A 22,104-nucleotide genomic window follows, 5' to 3' on the forward strand; every position below is an offset into this window, starting at 1 on the left:
GCACAGCCCGTGTTAAAGCTGTGTTAAATCGCACTGCATTGTGGAACCGAACCGGCATTTTAATTAAATAACTGATGCTGTTTCATGTCAGGTATATTGGAAGACCATTTGGTAAAATCCCTCACTCTTGCACCATGACATTAAGATTAGGAGTGATAAATGCATTATTTCTCTGTTTTATCTCCAGTTATTGATGATGTGGAGATGCCAGCGTTGGACTGGGGTGAGCACAGTAAGACGTCTTACAACACCAGATAAAAGTCCAACAGATTTGTTTCGAATTACTAGCTTTCGGACCACAGCTCCTTTCTCAGGTGAAGGAGCTGCACTCCGAACGCTAGTAATTCTAACCAAACCTCTTGGACTTTAACCTGGTGTTGTTAGACAGCTTACTGCCCAGTTATTGAGCCCGTACATCATGTATTCGAGGAGCAGCGATCACTGCATTCTCCCAGCAGCCAAGTCCCACACATTCATTCCAGCACTGCCCCTGACAATCGGGTCCTGAAGGATGTAAATCAGAATTTAACGTATTTTTCTCACTTTAATTCCCCAATTTGTATATTCATTTCCATTAGTGTTGCCCCACTCAAGAGATCATCGGCAGTGTCACCCAGTATCACCCAGTACTGGAGAGAATTCTTCGAGACAGGATCTGCTCACGTTTGATTATCATAGAATTTCCAGTGCAGAAGGAGGCCATACGGCCCATCGAGTCTGCACCGGCTCTTGGAAAGAGCACCCTACCCAAGGTAAACACCTTCACCCTATCCCCATAACCCAGTAACACCACCCAACACTAAGGGCAATTTTGGACACTAAGGGCAATTTTTCATGGCCAATCCACCTAACCTGCACATCTTTGGACAGTGGGAGCAAACCAGAGCACCCGGAGGAAACCCACGCACACACGGGGAGGATGTGCAGACTCCGCACAGACAGTGACCCAAGCCGGAATCGAACCTGGTACCCTGGAGCTGTGAAGCAATTGTGCTATCCCCAATGCTACCGTGCTGCCCATTTTGAAGCAAATGGACGTGTTAGTGAGAGGCAGCATGGTTTTGTGAAGGAGAGGTCGTGTCTCACTAACTTGATAGAGTTTTTCGAGGAGGACACAAAGATGATTGATGCAGGTAGGGCAGTGGATGTTGTCGATATGGACTTGAGTAAGGCCTTTGACAAGGTCCCTCATGGCAGACTAGTACAAAATTTGAAGTCACACGGGTGAGCTGGCAAGGTGGACATAGTACTGGCTAGGTCATAGAAGGCAGAGAATAGCAATGGAAGGATGCTTTTCTAATTGGAGGGCTGTGACTAGTGGTGTTCCGCAGGGATCAGTGCTGGGACCTTTGCTGTTTGTAGTATATATAAATGATTTGGAGGAAAATGTAACTGGTCTGATTAGTAAGTTTGCAGCCGACACAAAGGTTGGTGGAATTGCGGATAGCGATGAGGACTGTCAGAGGATACAGCAGGATTTAGATTGTTTGGAGATTGGACGGAGAGATGGCAGATGGAGTTTAATCCTGTCAAATATGAGGTAATGCATTTTGGAAGGTCTAATGCAGGTAGCGAATATACATTAGAACCGTCATGAATGTTGAAAGTCAGAGAGATCTAGGTATACAGGTAGACAGGTCACTGAAAGGGGCAACACAGGTGGAGAAGGTAGTCAAGAAGGCATACGGTATGCTTGCCTTCATTGGCCGGGGCATTGAGTATAAGAATTGGCAAGTCATGTTGCAGCTAACCTTAGTTAGGCCACACTTGGAGTATAGTGTTCAATTCTGGTAGCCACACTACCAGAAGGATGTGGAGACTTTAGAGCGGGTGCAGAAGAGATTTACCAGAATGTTGCCTGCTATGGAGTGAATTCGCTATGAGGAGGGTCAAAGACAGAGTGGATAGTCAGAGGATTTTTCCCAGGGTAGAGGGGTCAATTACTAGGGGGCATAGGTTTAAGGTGCGAGGGGCAAGGTATAGAGTGGATGTACGAGGCATGTTTTTTACGCAGAGGGTAGTGGGTGCCTGGAACTCGCTGCCGGAGGGGGTGATATTTAAGGGGCATCTTGACAAATACGTGAAGAGGATGGGAAAGTTGGATACGGACCCAGGAAGTGTAGAAGATTGTAGTTTAGTCGGGCAGGATGGTCGGCACGGGATTGGAGGGCCGAAGGGTCTGTTCATGTGCTGTACGTGTCTTTCTTCTTTGTCCTTATAAACAGTGCCCTAAAGTAAACGAAATGCATTTGAACAGGGCCCTCAAGCAAACCAAACGTACTTAACCAGTGCCCTAATGTAAAATCATTTGGATTGAAACATTGCCCTGCAGTAAATCAAATGTATTTATACCGGACCCGAAAGTAAATCAATCACATTTAAACAGTTCCCGACAGTAAACCAAATGTATTTAAACATTGAGCTACAGTAAATCAAATGCATTTCAACCGTGCCGCACAGTAAATCAAATGTTCTTAAATATTGCCCTAGACAATACAAATGCAGTTGAACAGTGCCCTGCACTAAATCAAATGCATTAAGACAGTGTGCCGCAGTAAACCAAATGCATTTAAACAGTGCCCTACAGTCAATCAAATGTATTTCAACAGTGCCCGACACAAAAGCAAATGCATTTAAACAGTGTCCCACAGTAAATAAAATGCATTTAAAGTGCCCTACTGAAAATCAAATGCGTTTAAACTGTGTCCCACAGTAAACTAAAGGCAGTTAAACAGTGCCCGCCACTAAATCTAATGTATTTAAACAGTGTCCTGCAGGAAATCAAGTGCATTTAAACAGTGCCCAAATGGAAACCAAATGAATTTGAACAATGCGCTACATTAAAGAAAATGTTTTTAAACAGTGCCCGACAGTAAATCAAAGGCATTTAAACAGTGCGCTACAGAAAATCAAATGCTTTTAAATAATGCGCTACAGTGAACCAAATGCCTTTAAACAGTGCCTGACAGTAAACAAATAGCATTAACAGCGCATTCCAGGAATTCAAATGTACTTAAAGAGGGTTCTAGAGTAAATTTAATGCATCTAAACAGTGCTCGACTCTAAATCAAATGTCTTGAAACAGTGCTCTACTGTAAATCAAATTTATTTAAACAGTGCCCTCCAGTAAATCAAACGTATTTAAACAGTGTCCTACAGCAAATCAGATGCATTTAAACAGTGTCCTACAGTAAATAAAATGCATTTAAACAGTGCCCTACCGTAACCCAAATGCGTTTGAACAGTGATCTACGTTAAATCAAATGCATTTAAACTGGACCCTCCAGTAAATCCAATGTATTTAAACAGCGCCCTATAGTAAGTCAAACACATTTAAACAGTGCCCCTCAGTCAATGAAATGTATTTTAAACAGTGCCCGACACTAAAGCAAATGCATTTAAACAGTGCCCTGCAGTAAATAAAATACATTTAAAGTGCCCTACTGAAAATCAAATGCGTTTAAACAGTGTCCCACAGTAAACTAAAGGCAGTTAAACAGTGCCCGTCAGTAAATCTAATGTATTTAAACAGTGTCCTACAGGCAATCAAGTGCATTTAAACAGTGCCCAAAAGGAAACCAAATGAATTTGAACAATGCGCTACATTAAAGAAAATGTTTTTAAACAGTGCCCGACAGTAAATCAAAGGCATTTAAACAGTGCGCTACAGAAAATCAAATGCTTTTTAATAATGCGCTACAGTGAACCAAATTCCTTTAAACAGTGCCCGACCGTAACCCAAATGCATTTAAACAGTGCCCTACGTTAAGTCAAATGCATTTAAACAGTGCCCTACAGTAAATAAAATGCATTTAAACAGTGCCCTGCAGTAACTCAAATGCATTTAAACAGTGTGCTACAGTAAAGAAAATGCATTCAAACCGTGCCCTACCGTAACCCAAATGAGTTTGAACAGTGATCTACGTTAAATCAAATGCATTTAAACTGGACCCTCCAGTAAATAAAATGTATTTAAACAGTGCCCGACAGTAAATCAAAGACAGTTAAACAGGGCCCTGCAGAAAATCAAATGCATTTAAACAGTGCCCCCGAGTAAATCCAATGTATTTAAACAGTGTACTACAGTAAGTCAAACACATTTAAACAGTGCCCTACAGTAAATCAAACACATTTAAACAGTGCCCTGCAGAAAATCAAACACATTTAAACAGTGCCCTACAGTAAATCAAACACATTTAAACAGTGCCCTACAGTAAATCAAACACATTTAAACAGTGCCCTACAGTAAATCAAGCACATTTAAACAGTGCCCTACAGTAAATCAAACACATTTAAACAGTGCCCTGCAGAAAATCAAACACATTTAAACAGTGCCCTACAGTAAATCAAACACATTTAAACAGTGCCCTACAGTAAATCAAACACATTTAAACAGTGCCCTACAGTAAATCAAACACATTTAAACAGTGCCCTACAGTAAGTCAAACACATTTAAACAGTGCCCTACAGTAAATCAAACACATTTAAACAGTTCCCTACAGTAAATCAAACACATTTAAACAGTGCCCTGCAATAAATCCAATGCTTTTAAATAGTGCCCGACAAAAAACAAATGCCCTTAAAGTGTCTTACAGTAAATCAGACAAATTTAAACAGTGAAATGAAATGAAAATCGCTTATTGTCACAAGTAGGCTTCAAAGGAAGTCACTGTGAAAAGCCCCTCGTCGCCACATTCCAATGCCTGACTGGGGAGTCGGTACGGGAAATACGGGAAACAGTGCCCTGAAGTAAACCAAATGCATTTCAACAGTGCACAACAGAAAATCTAATGTATTTAAACAGTGCCCGACAGAAAATCAAATGCATTTAAACAGTGCCCGACCGTAAGTCAAATGCATTTAAACAGTGCCCTACAGTAAATCAATTGCATTTAAACAGTGCTCTACAGTCAGTCAAATGCATTTAAACAGCGCCCTATAGCAAATAAAATGATTTAAACAGTGCCCTACAGTATATCAATCGTATTTAAACAGTGTCCTCAGTAAATCAATCGCTTTTACAAAGTGCCCGCCAGTAAACCAAATGCTCTTAAATAGTGCCCGACAGTTTTTCAATCGCATATAAACCGTGCCTCAAAGTAAATAAATCACATTTAAACAGTTCCATGCAGTGAACCAAATGTTTTTAAACAGTGCTTTATAGTAAATCAAATGCATTTACAGTGCCCTGCAGTAAACTAAATGCATTTAAACAGCGCCCTACAGTAAATTAAATGAGCTTAAACAGTGCCATGCACAACACAAATGCAGTTGAACAGTGGCCCACACTCAATCAAGTACATTTAGAAAGTGCCCTGCAGTAAACCAAATGCATTTTAACAGCGACCTACAGTAAATCAAATTCATTTATACAGTGCCCTCAGAGTAAATAAAATGCATGAAAACAGTGGCCGACAATAAACCAAATACGTTTATCCAGTGCACTACAGTATATCAAATGCATTTAAACAGTGTCCTACAGTAAGTCAAACACATTTAAACAGTGCCCAGCAGTAAGTCAAATGCATTTAAACATCGTCCTATAGCAAATAAAATGCATTTAAACAGTGCCCTACAGTATGTCAATCGCATTTAAACAGTGGCCTACGATAAACCAAATACGTTTATCCAGTGCACTACAGTAAATCAAATGCATTTAAACTGTGCCCGACAGTCAACCAAATACATTTATACAGTGCACCACAGTAAATCAAATGTGTTTAAACAGTGCCCGACACTAAAGCAAATGCATTCAAACTGTGCTCTGAAGAAAATCAAATGCATTTAATCAGTGCCCTACAGCAAACCAAAGGTATTTAACCAGTGCCCTAATGTAAAATCACTTGGATTTAAACAGTACCCTGCAGTAAATCAAACACATTTAAACAGTGCCCTACAGTAAATCAAGCACATTTAAACAGTGCCCTACAGTAAATCAAACACATTTAAACAGTGCCCTGCAGAAAATCAAACACATTTAAACAGTGCCCTACAGTAAATCAAACACATTTAAACAGTGCCCTACAGTAAATCAAACACATTTAAACAGTGCCCTACAGTAAATCAAACACATTTAAACAGTGCCCTACAGTAAGTCAAACACATTTAAACAGTGCCCTACAGTAAATCAAACACATTTAAACAGTTCCCTACAGTAAATCAAACACATTTAAACAGTGCCCTACCGTAAGTCAAACACATTTAAACAGTGCCCTACAGTAAATCAAACACATTTAAAAAGTGCCCTGCAATAAATCCAATGCTTTTAAATAGTGCCCGACAAAAAACAAATGCCCTTAAAGTGTCTTACAGTAAATCAGACAAATTTAAACAGTGAAATGAAATGAAAATCGCTTATTGTTACAAGTAGGCTTCAAAGGAAGTCACTGTGAAAAGCCCCTCGTCGCCACATTCCAATGCCTGACTGGGGAGTCGGTACGGGAAATACGGGAAACAGTGCCCTGAAGTAAACCAAATGCATTTCAACAGTGCACAACAGAAAATCTAATGTATTTAAACAGTGCCCGACAGAAAATCAAATGCATTTAAACAGTGCCCGACCGTAAGTCAAATGCATTTAAACAGTGCCCTACAGTAAATCAATTGCATTTAAACAGTGCTCTACAGTCAGTCAAATGCATTTAAACAGCGCCCTATAGCAAATAAAATGATTTAAACAGTGCCCTACAGTATATCAATCGTATTTAAACAGTGTCCTCAGTAAATCAATCGCTTTTACAAAGTGCCCGCCAGTAAACCAAATGCTCTTAAATAGTGCCCGACAGTTTTTCAATCGCATATAAACCGTGCCTCAAAGTAAATAAATCACATTTAAACAGTTCCATGCAGTGAACCAAATGTTTTTAAACAGTGCTTTATAGTAAATCAAATGCATTTACAGTGCCCTGCAGTAAACTAAATGCATTTAAACAGCGCCCTACAGTAAATTAAATGAGCTTAAACAGTGCCATGCACAACACAAATGCAGTTGAACAGTGGCCCACACTCAATCAAGTACATTTAGAAAGTGCCCTGCAGTAAACCAAATGCATTTTAACAGCGACCTACAGTAAATCAAATTCATTTATACAGTGCCCTCAGAGTAAATAAAATGCATGAAAACAGTGGCCGACAATAAACCAAATACGTTTATCCAGTGCACTACAGTATATCAAATGCATTTAAACAGTGTCCTACAGTAAGTCAAACACATTTAAACAGTGCCCAGCAGTAAGTCAAATGCATTTAAACATCGTCCTATAGCAAATAAAATGCATTTAAACAGTGCCCTACAGTATGTCAATCGCATTTAAACAGTGGCCTACGATAAACCAAATACGTTTATCCAGTGCACTACAGTAAATCAAATGCATTTAAACTGTGCCCGACAGTCAACCAAATACATTTATACAGTGCACCACAGTAAATCAAATGTGTTTAAACAGTGCCCGACACTAAAGCAAATGCATTCAAACTGTGCTCTGAAGAAAATCAAATGCATTTAATCAGTGCCCTACAGCAAACCAAAGGTATTTAACCAGTGCCCTAATGTAAAATCACTTGGATTTAAACAGTACCCTGCAGTAAATCAAATGCATTTAAACAGTGCCCTACAGTAAATCAAATACATTTAAACAGTACTTTACAGTAAACCAAATGCATTTAATCAGTGCCCTACTGTACATCAATCGCATTTAAGCAGTGTCCTACAATAACCAAATGTACATAAATAGTGCCCTCCAGTACATCAATCTTATTTGTTATGGGCCAGGGTTTAGAGACTCCCAAAGTGTATCATGGACTTCACCTGACCCACCTGACCCAGAACTTTTAATAGACTGTGGTATGGAGAGAAGACGGCCCACTCTACAGGAGTGGTACAGCAGAAATGGAAAATATATTTTAAAAAACAAATCGATGTTTATTCTATGAATTTAAGTTAACCTTTTTAAAAACATACAGTGAACATCTTAGCAACCATTAATTCAACTACAACCCCCAAAGAATACAACACTAAGTAATGCTTACGCTGCCCTTTTAACATCCAGAAGACTTACAAAAAACAGAACCTTTAGCAGAAGCACATCTGGTTAACGTCACTCCTGAAAACGTTTATAATTCTGACTTCACCAAATGATCAAGAGATAGACGCATCATGGCAGAGAGATCAAGAGTACTCCGGCTCTGTCTGGCTTCAGCTCCAACACTGAAACTAAAACACACCCTGCAGCAAACAGCCTAAAACGAAAGTAAAAAGCTGCCAGACAGCCCAGCACCACCCATACTCTGACGTCACTGATAAACACCCGTTTCTTAAAGGTACATTTCTTAAACACCCATTTCTTAAAGGTACTCTCACATGACACCTCCGCCCAAGAAAAAAAATAAACCATCAACTTCAAGATGGTTTCATTTTCAGCTTGTCACTATCCTTTAAGAAATGCACGAAGTAAACACACTTTTGCGTTTCTAAAAACAACACACGCTAACAGGGATAATAATATAGTCCATTGTTGTTCTTCTTCCTTCAACTGAAGCCCCTCTCGATTGACAGTCACTTTCAACATGAAATGTTACTTAAATGTTCAATGAAATTCACTCATGCCAAGAAATCGCATTATTTCCCTATGTTTGAGGGTATCGGAAACTTCGCAATGAAAGTGACTTGGGGTTTTCCAAATTCACTTTTGGCTCGGTTTATCACCAAACCCGCCTCCTGAAGTCGATGGAATAATTCCATCAGACGTTTCAACTATTCTTTCCATGTCTGGATTATCAGATCGTCGATGTATACCACACAATTGGGTAATCCTGAAACAACTTTGCTAGTTAACTATTTAAACGTGGCTGGGGCGTTTTTCATGCCAAATGGCATAACTTTGAATTGTTATACACCATCTGGAGTCACAAAAGCTGAAATCTCCTTCGCCGTATCGGATAAAGTTACCTGCCCGTAACCCTGAAGTAAATCCAGTTTGGAAATAAAAGCTATTGTCCCACTTTATCAATACAATTCTCCAAACGTATGATAGGGTAAGAGCCCGTTCTTGTAACTGCATTAACCTTTCTGTTGTCCAAACACAACTGTCGGGTACCGTCTGGTATTGGTATCATCACTATGGGCGAGCTCCATTGGCTGCAACCCACTTCAATTATGCCATTTTAAAGCATAATCTCAATCTCTTTGTTAACCTGTGACAATTTTAAAGGATTAAGTCTATATGGATGTCGTTTGATTGGAACAGCATTTCCCACATCTACATCATGTATAGCCATTTTAGTATTTCCCAATTTATGTCCACAAACTTGTCCATGTGATAACTTTGAGGTCAGTCCGTTTTTCCTCTGGAAGGTAACTCTACAATTTATCCCAATTTTTAAGAACAGCCCCTTTTTCCAATTTAATTTGAGCTATGTGAAATTCACAGTCATCTGGATTTGGTTGGTCATTTTGAGTTAGAATCATTAAAACCTTTTTCTCTCCTTCCCTTTCCAAGCACCTTTTAAGCATATTCGCATGACACACTCGGTGAGTCTTCCTTTTATCTGGTGTTGTTACCACGTAATTCATTTCACTTAATTTCCTTTCAATCTGATATGGTCCACAAAACCTAGCTTTTAAAAGTTCACCTCCCACTTGGAACAATACTAAAGCTTCATCTCCACAGGCAAAACTACGAACTTTGGATTTCTTGTCCGCTACCCGTTTCATCGCATTTTGTGCAACTTTTAAATGTTGTCTAGCCAATTGACCTGCTCTATTTAATCGTTCCCTAAAATTTGACACGTAATCCAATTATGTAATTTCTGATTTCTCACTCACCAATTTTTCCTCAATCAATTTAAGTGGTCCTCTTACCTCATGACGAAAAATTAGTTCAAAAGGACTAAATTTGGTTGACTCATTAGGTGTATCCATAATTGCAAACAGTACGAATGGACTTTCTTTGTCACAATCCTCTCAATAATCGTGACACTAAGCCCTCAACATTGTCTTTAATTTCTGACGCCACCTTTCTAAAACTCCCTGCGATTCTGGGTGGTACGCAGTTGATTTAAATTGTTTTATTCCTAAACTATCCATAACTTCTTTGAATAATCAGGAGGTAAAATTTGATCCTTGATCCGGTTGTATTTCTGTGGGTCGTCTATTGCTAGTAAATAATTTAAGTAATTCTTCCAGAATCTTTTTAGCTGTAATGTTACCGGAGTCCATTATCGTCAAAAGATATTGATTCCAACTTTTTGTTTTAGGAAGTTGTCCTACGCAATCAATTAGGACCCTTGTAAAACGTTCCTCAAATGCTGCAACGGGTATTAAGGGCGCTGGTTTTATCACTGCTTGAGGTTTCCCTGTCACCTGACATGTGTGACATGACTGACAACATTTAATTACATCTTTCTGGCGTACAGGCCAATAAAATTGTTTTTGTATTTTAGCTCAAGTTTTCTTTATTCCCAAATGACCTCCCGCTGGTACCTCATGTGAAACTCGCAACAACTCCTTTCCATACCCAACGGCAATACGACATGATGAACTTCTGCCCACTTTTCATCCGCCTGCATATATAAAGGTCTCCATTTTCTCATCAAGCCATTGATTTTACGGTAATAACACTCTGTTATACACTCTTCCGTGTATGTTTCTGATACATCCGTGTTATTTCTATACCTTTATGTTGTAACTATGCCAATTTTCCTGAATTAAAAATATTCGCCTCATCCTCCACCTGATCTTTTTCTTTGTCAACCATCTGATAAAAGTTGGTTCTGATAATTGCACTTCAACTTCATCTTCACTCTCTGAATTCCCCTCCTGTCTTAACCTGTGACTTTCCGACCTTGTAACTACAGAATCCCGAAAAATCCTTCAACATTTCAGTTGTCTGATTTCCCACTGGATTATCAACTACCGTGGGCATCACTCCCACCTGCGATTCAGCTATATCATTACCCAAGATAAACTGTATTCCTGGACAAGATAGTTTCTCTATTACTCCTACTACCACCTCACCACTCTTCACTGGACATTCCAACCTTACCTTATATAATTGAACACTACTCCTCTCACCCTTAATTCCACATATTACCACCTTTTCTGGCAGCATGCTTCCCAAACTAAACTCCTCATCTCCGACCATTACAGATTGACTATCTCCCGTATCTCTTAAAGTTGTGTCTTCTTTACCTGGTCATCATGATACACATGAGTAACCTTTACCAACACAAGTAAATTCTTGAAAGAGATCTGGCACCATTTGATCAATCACCTCTTGATCAGGTGTACAATCTTTTGCACCTCCTTCGCTTCTTTTGGGCTTTCCTTTACCACTTTAACAAACCCCACTGTCTTATCCTGTTGTACCACATCAGCCTTCCCAGCGCTTTTCTTCAAGCACCAACACTGTGACTTTACATGGCCTAGTTTATTACAGTGAAAACATTTTAACCTTTTCATGTCTCTTCCACCCTCCTGGAATTTTACTCTGAGGTGCACTGTCCTTATTATATCCCATCACATCACCTTTACTTTTACCACTTGAGTATTTCTCATGTCCCCAGTTTCTATCCCTCACAGGCTGAAACTGATGCCGGAAACCAAGCTTTGATTTATGAACTAATTCATAATCATCTGCCATTTTGCTGCTAATCTCGCAATTTTAACCCTCTGTTCTTGCACATGAGTGATTACTGCATCAGGAATTCAATTTTAAACTCCTCCAAAAGTATAATTTCTCTGAGAGCTTCATACGTTTGGTCTATTTTCAAATCCCTTATCCACCTATCAAAATTAATTTGTTTGAGCCTTTCAAACTCCATGTATGTATGACCAAATTCTTTCGTTAAATTTCTAAACCTTTGTCATTGAGCTTCGTGCACGAGTTTATATGCACCTAAGATGGATTTGGTCACCTCCTCATACGTCCCAGACACCTCCTCCGGTAGTGATGCAAACACTTCACTAGCTCTACCTTCCAGCTTTGTTTGAATCAGTAATACCCACATGTCCTGTGGCCATTTTATTTGTTTAGCCACCTTCTCAAATTAAATGAAAAAGGCTTCTACCTCCTTCTCGTCAAACCTTGCCAATGCTTGGACATATTTAAATAAATTTCAACAAAGCCTTCAACTTTGAAGCTTTTTCTCACTATCCTCATCACTATCATCCAACTGTACGTTTCCCTTTACGTCTACCAATTTTAACTGACTGTTATTTTTCATGGCCATTTTCTGAAGTTCAAACACTCTCTCTTTATTTTTGTCCCCTGGTATGTATCTCCCTTTTTCTTTCTCTTTGTTCTGCTGGGGCTATTCTTTCTTTTCTACTTTCTTTTCTCACCTTTTCGATTTCTTATCTCTCTCTGGTTCATTTTCTTCTCTCTCTCTTTCTTATTCCTCTCTATCTCTTTCTTTCTCCCTTTCTTTTTCCTACAGCAAACTAAAGGCATTTAAACAGTGCCCTACAGTGAATCAAATATCCAGAAACAGTGCCCCAGAATAAATCCAAAGTATTTAAACAGTGCACTGCAGTAAATCAAATATAATTAAATAGCGCACAACAGTCCATCAACTGTATTTAAACAGTGCCCTCGAGTAAATTAAATGCATGTCAACAGTGCCCGACTGTAAATCAAATGCATTTAAACAGTGTCCTACGTTTAGTCAAATGCATTTAAACAATGTCCTACAGTAAACCAAATGTTTTTAAACAGTGCTTTATAGTAAATCAAATGTATTTAAACAGGCGCTGCAATAAATCAAATGCATTTAAACAGTGACACAGTAAACTAAATGCATTTAAAAAGTGCCCTGAAGCAAATCAAATGCATTCAAACAGTGCCCTACAGTAAGCCAAATATATTTAAATAGTGATTTATAGTAAATTAATTGCATTTAAACAGTGCCTGACAGTAAATCAAAAGTATTACAATTTGTGCCCTAGAATAAATTAAATGCGTTAAACAGTGCCCGACACGAAATCAAACGCATTGAAACAGTGCCCTACAGTAAGTCAAGTGCATTTAAACAGTGCCCGAAAGCAAACTAAAGGCATTTAAACAGTGCCCTGCAGTAAATCAAATGTATTTAAACAGTGCTCCAGAATACATCCAAAGTATTTAAACAGTGTACTGCAGTAAATCAAATATAATTAAATAGCGCACAACAGTCCATCAAATGTATTTAAACAGTGCCCCAGAATAAATCCAAAGTATTTAAACAGTGCACTGCAGTAAATCAAATATAATTAAATAGCGCACAACAGTCCATCAAATGTATTGAAACAGTGCCCCAGAATACATCCAAAGTATTTAAACAGTGCACTGCAGTAAATCAAATATAATTAAATAGCGCACAACAGTCCATCAAATGTATTTAAACAGAGCCCTCGAGTAGATTAAATGCATTTAAACAGTGCCCTCGAGTAAATCAAATATATTTAAACAGTGCCCTGGTGTAAATCAAATGCATTTAAACTGCCGGACAGTCCATCAAATGTATTTAAACAGTGCCCCAGAATACATCCAAAGTATTTAAACAGTGCACTGCAGTAAATGAAATATAATTAAATAGCGCACAACAGTCCATCAAATGTATTTAAACAGTGCCCCAGAATACATCCAAAGTATTTAAACAGTGCACTGCAGTAAATGAAATATAATTAAATAGCGCACAACAGTCCATCAAATGTATTTAAACAGTGCCCCAGAATACATCCAAAGTATTTAAACAGTGCACTGCAGTAAATGAAATATAATTAAATAGCGCACAACAGTCCATCAAATGTATTTAAACAGTGCCCTCGAGTAGATTAAATGCATTTAAACAGAGCCCTACAGTAAATCAAATGCATTCAAACAGAGCCCTCCAGTAAATCAAATGCATTTAAACAGTGCCCTACAGTAAACCAAATGCGTTTAAATAGTGCGGTGAAGTAAATAAAATGCATTTAAACTGTGCCCATAGTAAATCAAATGCATTTAAACAGTGCCCTACAGGAAATTAAGTGTTTTAAAAAGTGCCCTCCAGTAAACCAAATGCATTCAACAGTGCCCTATAGCCAATCAAATGTATTTAAACAGTGCCCTACAGTCAAACAGACCTTATTTAAACAGAGCATTACAGTAACACACCAATTAAAAGTGCCCTACTGTAATCGGACTTAATGTGCCCGATAATAAATCATGTTTTTAAACATTAAACTTGTTTATGTAAAGCGAATTGCTTTGGAGACCTAAAAAAACACCTTTCTCGAGGCCAGTATATGCCCTTCCAGAAACTCAACGGGATCCAGCCAAATTAATACTGTTCCATATTTCTATCCAGCATATTAATTCTGTTCCATTTTAATATGCAGCCATATTAATACGGCTCCATATTAATACTGTTCCATGTTAATATTCTTCCACATTAATCCTTTTCCATATCGTCCTGTTATATTTGAGTACGGTGCCATATTAATGTCCAGTCATATTAATACTGCTCCAATTTAATACTGTTCCATATTAATTCTGTTCCATATTAATACTCTTCCATATTAATACTGTTCCCTATTAGTGCTGCTTCATTTTAAGACCGTTACAAATTAGTACTGTTCCATATTAATGTCCAGCATATAAACACTGTTCCATATTAATATTCGTTCATATTATAACTTTTCCATATTAGTAGTGTTCCATATTAATACTGTTCTATATGATTACTGTTCCATATTAATATCCAGCCATGTTAATACTGTTCCATATTAGTACTGTTCCATATTAATATCTGGCCATATTAATATCCGGCTATATTAACACAGTTCCATAGTAACACAGTTCCATATTAACATCCAGCCACATTCTATATTAATAATAATCATCTTTGTCATAAGTAGTCTTACATTAACACAACAACGAAGTTACTGTGAAAAGCCCTTCGTCGCCACATTCTGGCGCCTGTTCGGTTACACAGAGGGAGAATTCAGAATGTCCAATTCACCTAACACGCACGTCTTTCGGGCCTTGTGGGAGGAAACAGGAGCACCCGCAGGAAATGCACGCAGACACCGGGAGAACATGCCGGCTCCGCAAAGAGAGTGACCCAAGCTAGGAATCAAATCTGGGATCCTGGAGCTGTGAAGATATGGTTCCATGTTAATACTGTTCCATATTAGTACTGTTCCATATTAATATTCAGCCATATTAATACTATTCCATATTAATACGGTTCCAAGTTAATATGCAGCCATATTAACACTGTTCCATACTAATAATGTTCCATATTAATATTGAGCCATATTAATGCTGTTCCATTTCAATATGGTTCCATATTAATATGCAGCCAGATTACTGCGTTTTTGCTCAATGCCTGCTACCCCCCCCCCCCACATGGAGGTTGGACATGGCCCGACTTGCCCATAAGGCTTTGTGCAAGAAAATATCACAGGCCACAGATGGCTATATTACTTATGACTAAAATGGGGAAGTCTCGCCCTTCACGTTCTGGGAGGCCACGAAGGCTGTGATCAGGGGTGATATCATGGCCTAGAACGCACGTAGAGACAAGGTAGAGAGGGCGGCTAGGCGACAGTTGTGGACTTCATACTGCAGGTAGGCGGGCGATACTCTGAGAACTCGCCCAAAGAACTCCTGGCGGAGAGGAAAAAGCTACAAATGGACTTTGACCTGCTCTCCACGAGGGAAGCAGTGCAGCAACTCCGCCAGGCACGGGAGGCCCTTTACGAACACGGAGATAAAGCCAGCCACTGCTGGTTCACCGGCTGAGAAAGCAGGCAGCCGCGGGGGTAATAGCTCAGATTAGACGCAGCAGACCGAATCCAGTGGCAGAGCTAAACAATGTCTACGAGGCATTTGAGACCTTCTACCAGGGGTTATTCACCTACAAGCCCTCAGCTTAGGGATGAAACAGTTCATTGATGGACGGGGCACGCTAGTTGTGAGGCAGACTGAAAATGGGACTGGAAGCACCAGTAAAACTGGGAGAAGGATAGCGCAGTGGTAAACCCTCGTTCCTCATCGTCCCGCCCGCCCCACACATCCCTGTGACGATGGATGTGGCTGTCCTGCAACCCAGTTGTATGTAGAAGCTGGGATTCATCTTTCTGGAGCTGCAGGAGGTTAGGGGGAATTTAAACACGTCTTCAACGTCATTAAGATGTTTTTAAAAGATAGAAATGGATAGATCCTCTGCCCCCAATTGCTCTACTGCATAAATGCCACCTTAGTTAGTGTCCCAATCCACTGGACGTTCCACAACACCAAATCCAGCAATACTCAGGAAGAATAATTGTTTTCCTATCCAACCGACTGTTCTATATTGAAGAAGCTGGTGAACTTTAGAAGGACAATTCTGCCTTCCTATCCACACTGCTGTTCACACATCAGTGCACTACATCCAGATATACTTTGGCCTGACTTTTCTGTGTCATTTTTGGCTCTATTGTTCATAAAAACAGATCAAGCTGAGCTGTACGAGATCTGCGTGTCCCCAGTGCACTCTGCTGAACACATCCAGATATAGTCTGGAGCAATATTTCGCAGTTCCGTTCTAACCTGGTGCTCCAACGGACACATGCACCTGCCCTGCTGCCGAACATGTATGTGCTTGATTTCCCAACCACTGTCCACACCCACTGACCCAAGCTGTACTTCAGAAGCCAATCTGTCTGTGCCATTCGCCTTGGATTGTTTCGGAATCCCACGTCAGGCTCGAATGTAGGTTACGATTCTTTATAGAATCATAGAATCCCTACAGTGCGGAAGGCGGGTCATTCGGCCCAACGAGTCTTCACCAGCCCTTAGAAAGAGCAACCTATTTAAGCCCACACCGCAACCATATCCACATTCCCGCAACCCAATCTAACCTAAAGGGCAATTTGGCACGGCGAATCCACCTGACCTGCACATATTTGGACTGTGGGAGGAAAACAGAGCACCCAGAGGAAACCGTGTCAGAGAAAGTGCAAACTCCACATGGACAGACATCCGAGGCTGGAATTGAACCTGGGTTGCTGGCGCTCTGAGGCAAGCGTGCAAACCACTGTGACACCGGATTGCAGCCGCCTGGACTCTGCGCTGCACAGATTCACCGTGTAGAACAATCTCTGGGGTCTCTGACAGCCTCTTTTCTGTTTTACAATGAAATACACAGTTCTTAAAATTTAGAGTAGTCAATTATTTTTCCAATTTATGGTGGCTAATCCACCTACCTCCCACATCTTTGAGATGGGGTGACACCCAACAGAGCCGGGGAGAATGTGCAAACTCCACGTGGGCAGTGACCCGGGGTCGAACCCGGTTCCTCGGCGCAGCGAGGCAATGTGGACTGGGAACTTAGGAAACTAGGAGATCAAAAACGGTACATGAGAGGAGACAGGCAGGTCAAATGAACGAACGTCCTAAGTAGTTTTACCAGCTCATTAAGGGTAAATGGATAACTAGGGAAATAGCCGGAAAACATGGGCAATCGCTTCTCGGCCTTTTGGTTCAGATCAAGTGTAGTATCTGTTCTTATCTGTTTAATATCTGATATGTCCCCTATCTGGGGACCGAATATTAAATTAATTTTTGGGACTCGGAGATGGTTCAGGGGCTTGCTCCTTCCGCTCCACGCATCAAACTGGTCTTGCAATGCTTCCAGGAATGGTGCCTTCACCCCCGCTTTGGGGAGCAAAAAGTACAAATGCAGAAAATGGCGCAAAACCTGGCCGCCCCTCTTCTCCCTTGTCCAGTTGTCTCATCCGGACCAATTTAAGGCCTTTCAGGCTCCAAAGCATTGCTACCTTTTCTGCTGGCGGGCGCTTCGTGCACTAATGTTGTGAGCCGATGGACTCGCGGACTTGCGGCAGCCAGGCTCCGTTTTCAGCTGATCTGCCACACAGATTTCCTGCTGCTTTTTACAGGCCAATCACCCTCGCCCCAGGATGCCGACTTGCCTTCTCCTCACTTCAGTTACCACAGCCCATCATCCTGCACAACAGGGAAGTGTGGCGACTGATTGAACGGCATCCTGATTTGGATGAAGGTATACCTTCACGGCGTCTCTTTTCGTTCTCCTAACTCCACCACCAACACGCCAGGGTGGAGCTCAGTGAGACTAGACATTGCCCCCTGTTGGATTCCGCCATTACTTGCTGCTTGCACGGATTGCCCTTTGTTCGGCAAAGCTGGAGGTTTCTTCGACTCCCTGCGTTGGGTGTCACTGGGCCTTCACAGCGTCTCCATTTCTTCTGGTGACGACAGTGGAAGGCGTGCCAGACGAATCTCCCTGTTCTGTTTTACTGGTTCTGCACGCACAGACTCCACCGTGCTCGGCCAAGCTGGAGGTCTATTGACCAACAGTGACCGTAGACTAAAGTTCCAAAGCACAGTCGAGCGCAGCAAGTTGCACCTGAATGTCGGTGGACGAGGGGGACAAGGGCCATAGCCGGAAAATATGGGCTATCGCTTCTCGGCCTTTTGGCTCAGATCAAGTGTAGTCTCATTTGATCGAGGGAAGCTGAGGATTTCGATGACGATTGTGGATTGGAGAACTAGGAGCGATTGAAGTCGTCAAAGAGGAAACGTTTGGACCTTGGCTGCTATTGGTGGATCTACATGCTGGCCTAAACCTCTGGTTTAGGCCTAATGCCGATACAGTTTCACACCCAACGTGCGAGCTATGGATGCAGCTGCATCCCGACCACCAGGCTGGGGAGTGCGAAACACTGTCCGAATCACAGTAAAGAAAACGGAAGGAGAGTCACCTTTGGACCGGATACTCTTCGTGAAGCGGGTGCTGCTCGAGTGTTGTGGGTTTAAAGCAACAGAAATCTTCTGCTTGCAAAACTTCCACAAGAATGGTTTCTTTGATGTCACCTTCAAGAGCGTCGCAGCGCATCAAATTCTTGAACGTCTTCAAGGAAAAAGGTAACCAGAGTCCCCTGTCGATCGTGACTGCGGAGCCTCTGTTTACGCTACCGGCGCAGCGAAATCGGGTTGTTACACTGCACACGTACAACCCCCACGTCCCTGTGTCTGATGTGCTCACGTTCCTCGCCAGGTACGCTGAGCTGAAAAGTGTCAGCGTGCAAGTGAAAGACATCTTTGGCATCTGGACAAGTGAGCACCAGGTCAAGGTGACCCTAAGAACGGACAGCAACGGAGCCATCCTGCATCCCCCCTCCAATTTCGCTATTGGAGTAAATCGTGGCTACCTCTACTACGTGAAACAGCCACGAGTATGCCACACCTGTGGCAAAACGGGGCATGTTGCCGCAAACTGCAGTGTGACCTTCTGTAAAAACTGCAGGCAGGAGGGACACATGACTAAGGACTGCAAGGAAGACAAGTGCTGCAACCTGTGTGGGGAGGCCGGCCACCTTTACAGGGCCTGCCCGAAACGCGGGGCGACATATGCACAAATCATCAGCAGCGGAGTTAAAAAGGCGACCAGAGAGGAGGTCCATACACCCTCCACCGAAAAAGACACCACGGCACAGAATGCGGAAGAGCAACAGAAGGGCCCCCAAAAAAGAGTAGGCCCCAGCACTCCCTGACAACCCAGCCCCAGCCCCATCTGATGAGGAACACTCAGTGGAAGAGGAAGAGGATGGGACAAAGAATAAAGAGCCCTGGGAAACAGTGAACAGGGATAAACGAAAGAGGAAACAAAAAAACAATCTGAAGAACCCCCCGAGGGGTAGTGGCAAAAAGCGACACCTTTCAGCCAGCGCACTTAGCGCCGACACCTCATCCGATGAGGGACAACAGGACAAGAATCGGCCTCAAATAAAGAGGCAAAGCACCACGTGGAACGGGAGGCACAGACCCCCCAGACCACCGACCGGGAAGAAAACAAGGTCACAGACCAATCCCGATAGTAACGAGCAGCAACAACCCAGGCGAAGACCGGCCTGCAACCCCAACACCTACTGACTGCCAAGACGAACGCCAGGGCTACACCACCCCTCCCCCCCCCCCAATGCATCTGCATCGAAATCACGGGGCCAGTGCGGACCAGAACAGTTTTCTCAGCCCTGCAACTGTGCTAAAGTTTGCGAGCACCACTGGCATGCTGGGGAACATCCAACAGCTGGAACAGCCAACTGTATAGACTCTGGACTCTTGAGACTGGTAAATCTACCTTTTTATAATGTGTTTAAAAATTGCATCCATAAATGTGCGAAGCATCAAAGATACTTCGCGGTGTGTAGCCACACTCAACTATTTGGGAAATGTGAAAGCCGACCTACTGTTCCTGCAGGAGTGCGGAATTCCGCACCTCAGCAACTACAGGCGCTGGTCGAGCTGGCGGTCCCACGGGTCATCCATCTGGTCAGGAGGAAACGACTGTCGCTCCTCCGGCCTGGGACATTCTGCTGCGGGGAGGCAACTTCACCATCTCCGACGTTAAGGAGGTGGTGGGCGGGCGCCTCCTCGTAGCAGACGTGAAATACAAAAACACCCCTCTCAGACTTATTAATGTGTACGCCCCGGCCGTAAAAAGTGAGCGGCTGGCAGGCCTTCAGCAACTCCCACTGCTGTTGGCCACCTCCAAGCCGGTCATCCTGGGTGGTGACTTCAACTGCATCATCGATGCGGCTGGACGATCCAGCAGAGCCGACAGCAAACTAGACGCTACGTCCAGACTCCTGATGGAAACGGTAAAAGACGCCAAGCTGCTCGACGTCTGCAGCAAGCCTGCAGACGGAGCGCAGCGTAGATACACATGGTCACGGCCAGACGGGTCCGTCCGCTCCAGGATAGACTTCTTCTTTGTGTCCCGAGCTTTCACGGTCAGGTCCACCGACGTAACGCCGGTGTTTTTCTCTGACCACTGCCTCCTACTGGCCGAATGCCACCTGCAGGAAGACCAGGGGGTAGGCAGGGGGGCATAGAAGCTGAATGTAAAACTGCTGACCCCTGAGAACCTCGATGAACTCAGGAGAGATTACAAAGGTTGGAGAACAGCGAAACCCCTCTTTGAGTCTCCACATCTATGGTGGGAAGCAACCAAGGGGAACATCAAAAGGTTTTTCATCCTCAATGGGGTTCAAAAGGTGAGAGTGCGACGAGTCGTCATGCCCAGGCTCGAGAAAAGAATGCAGAGTTTGCTCCAGCTGCAGTCAATGGGGTTGGATGTCAAGGAGGATCTCCAAGAGGTGAAGTGCCAGCAAGCCTCGCTCTATACCTCGGAGGCCTCCAAGGCTTTCTTCCGTTCCAGAGTCCGCTCCGTGGAACAGGATGAAAAGTGCTAACGCTTCATCTTCCAAAAGGTGCACAGAGAGACCTCTGTGATCAGCAGCCTGAAGGAAGAAGATGGCTCTGAAAAGTCATCGCAGTCTGACATCCTGAGGATCAGCCAATCCTTTTCTGCCGGACTGTATGATCTGAAGCCAACAGATAGCACTGTTTCCCAGGCCATCCTGTCGACTATCACGGAGGTCATGGGCGACAGCGAGCTGGAAAACCTGGACAAACCACTAACTCTGGACGAGCTGACAAAGGCTGTCAAGTCCTTCGAGACGAGTAAAACTCCCGGAAGCGACGGCTTATCGGTTGAGTTGTATTCGGCTCTGTGGGACTGGATCGGTCCAGACCTGCTGGAAGTGTACGAGAGTATGCTTCTGGAAGGCAGCATGTCAGAGTCCATGAGGAAAGGCATCATCACCCTCATCTACAAGCAGAAGGGGAAAAGGAAAGAAATTCGAAATTGGCGACCCATTTCACTGTTGAATGTGGATTATAAAATTCTAGCCAAGGTCATCGCCAATCGGGTCAGGTCTGCTCTGGATTCGGTGATCCACCCTGACCAGACCTGTGCTGTACCCGACAGAAAGATCTCTGATAGCCTCGTGCAGGACAGGAGGGTGGACATCTGCCTCATCAGCCTTGACCAGGAGAAGGCTTTTGACAGAATATCGCACACCTACATGATGGATGTGCTGTCTAAAATGGGGTCTGGGCAAGGAATTCTCAATTGGATCAAACTGCTCTACACCAACATCTATAGCGCAGTCTCAATCAATGGGTGGGAATCAGAAAAGTTCCAGATCAAATCTGGAGTCAAGGGTGTGTAATATTATGAAAATTGAATGGAAGAAAGTCAAGGCAATGTGTTACT

The 22,104-nt window shown here is 42.5% G+C and overlaps 1 non-coding gene across 1 annotated transcript; it reads left to right on the top strand.

Annotated features, from left to right (window-relative positions):
* The first annotated feature begins 17,465 nt into the window (after positions 1-17,465).
* LOC140397747 (U2 spliceosomal RNA) lies at positions 17,466-17,656 on the top strand. The gene has a single exon (XR_011937176.1). It is a non-coding gene; the product is annotated as a U2 spliceosomal RNA (small nuclear RNA).
* The last annotated feature ends 4,448 nt before the right edge of the window (positions 17,657-22,104 follow it).

The sequence above is a fragment of the Scyliorhinus torazame genome, chromosome 20 (assembly GCF_047496885.1).
Source record: "Scyliorhinus torazame isolate Kashiwa2021f chromosome 20, sScyTor2.1, whole genome shotgun sequence".
NCBI lineage: Eukaryota > Metazoa > Chordata > Chondrichthyes > Carcharhiniformes > Scyliorhinidae > Scyliorhinus > Scyliorhinus torazame.